This window comes from Filicampus tigris, chromosome 9 (assembly GCF_054856515.1).
Source record: "Filicampus tigris isolate MCC_2025a chromosome 9, RoL_Ftig_1.0, whole genome shotgun sequence".
NCBI classification, from domain to species: Eukaryota; Metazoa; Chordata; class Actinopteri; order Syngnathiformes; family Syngnathidae; genus Filicampus; species Filicampus tigris.
In genome coordinates, this window is record NC_141225.1 from 21,919,161 (window position 1) to 21,921,409 (window position 2,249).

The following is a 2,249-nucleotide window of genomic DNA, read 5'->3' on the forward strand; positions in this document are numbered from 1 at the left end:
TATGTTGTTGTTGCTGTTGTTTGGTGGTGAAGATTAAGACACTACATGGAAAGTCATAAATTCAACAAAGGTAAAATAATGATAATAAAACGTGTAATGCAGGTATAGGCAATAGAAACTCCTTTTGTAGGCATCTTTGTTGTACAATATAAAATGTGGACGAATAAATATTATAATATTTCTTACTTCTGGCTCAGATTTAGATTTAGTCTAAAATCTGTTCAAAGGTCCTCTGCTGGAATCCCAAACTCCAATCTTACATGTGCTTTGTTTGTGGGAGGAATCTAGAGTAACCACATGCGGTGATGGACAAATGAAGCTTCATGACGCAGTTGTGATCATTTTTGACTCCTCCAGATGATACTCTTGTTTTAAAGATGCAGTGGAAATGTACGAAATTTAATTGCGCTGGCCTTTATCTTTAAACCAAGAGCATCATCTAGAGGAGCAATACATATCACAAGTGCTTCATGAAGCTTCATTTACCCATCAGTACCCACAAGCATTTTTAGGGGGAACCTATCTTACCTTATTCATTGAAAAACACTCAGAATTGTTGTTTTTTGGGATCAAGACCAAACCGTGTCTCTAATACAAATTGCATTGGAGTTTCATTAAGTGAGGCCAAAGCTTTATCTGATAGGTAAAAAAAAAAAAAGTGCTCTGCTTGTGTGGCATCTATTGGCAATTTAAAAGATTTTCTGTGTTGTGACTCAATGCAGGTCAACTATATGATATTTGAAATGTAATATTTATTATTTATTCTATATTGTTTACTTTTTGATATTTGTGTCATTAACGTGCAATTTGGGCACCTGAATGTGTTCATTTGTTGTATGGATGTAAACACGATTAAATGGGGTATGTCCATGCAAATGGAACAAAAACGTATAAATGAATAACAACATTCGGATGCTGTCATTAGAGCAAAATTGGGCAACTGGCACCTACAGTGTAGTATGATGAGGGATCAAATCGTGAGAGATTAAAAAAAAAAAAAGAAAAAAAAAAGCTTTCAGAAAGGCTGCTGTGGGAAACGGGTGACACTAGAGGGAACCATCAGCATATGCAAGGCAAGCTAGTTGTTTCAATAGCGTGAGAACACATCCAGTTAGCGAGTCAGAGAGGGCAGTTAGGCTGCTTGTGCTCTGAAACAAAATTGGGCAACACGCCAAAGGCTGATGATGATAGGTATGCTCACCTGCAAAAAGATGGCTCGTTTAAGGATAGCACCAATGTAGATAAATAGAAATATTGGAGCCACTTTCTCTGAAAACAGTTGTATTTTTGTGTAAATCATTTATTTTTGTTTGTGGAATGAAAGTAAATTGTTTTACTATAGCTGGGATAAATTAATGTAGAAGTTGTTCTGTTGTTGAAGTCTTGACCTTTTTGTGGTCATTTTTGTTTAGTATGCCCCTCAATGGCCAGGTATGGCTACTGCATTTAGATTTCTCCTTGGTGAGGTCAAGGGTTAAAAGCAAGATGGCCGCCTTAAGCCAGGCGTGTGTTTGTGTGTGTGTGTGTGTGGACAAGAGCAAGGCATGCAAGCTCGGCCTCGGTCAGATAAGGTTTTTCAAGCTCAACATTATCTCAAAGCATTATTTGGACATTAGGAAACATAAGTTGGACTTTTGGAAGCATTATTGGACTTTTGGAATCAACCACAACCTGACTCCCGACCTCCTCGCCTGGACAAACAAATCGTGAGTTAATGCATTGAATCCCTACTGAGACCTGTACATGCCTATCTATTCTTGTAAAAACGAGAGAGGGCAACAGGAATGCAATCTGCATGTTCTCCAAGGCACCGTATAGTCAGCTAACAGTGAAACTCCTCCAAGCATTGGTGTGAAATGCTTTTATTATCTGCTTTCTGTCTGTCAGCTCCCAAGGAAGAGAGGTTCTTCTTCCAAAGTTGCTTTTATCGGCTATCAGTTTGGTCATAACTCCTACCCTACTTTGAGTTCTCATTGTTGATTTACTTACACTGGGAACCAAACACAGCAATGCTAAGGGGCCTGCAGACCCACAGGGCACAAAAAAAAAAAAAAAAAAAATCATTCATCCATTCATCCTCCTACATCTGATGCTGTCATCGAGATACGAGAACATAAACTTAGATGGATGCAAACCCCTACAATTCCAAGAAATGTGGAATGTTACTCCAAGTTAATTTAAATATCATGAATTGTATCACCAAATAACCCTGCTGTGATGACAAACAACGCGAGAAGGTACCACAGAAC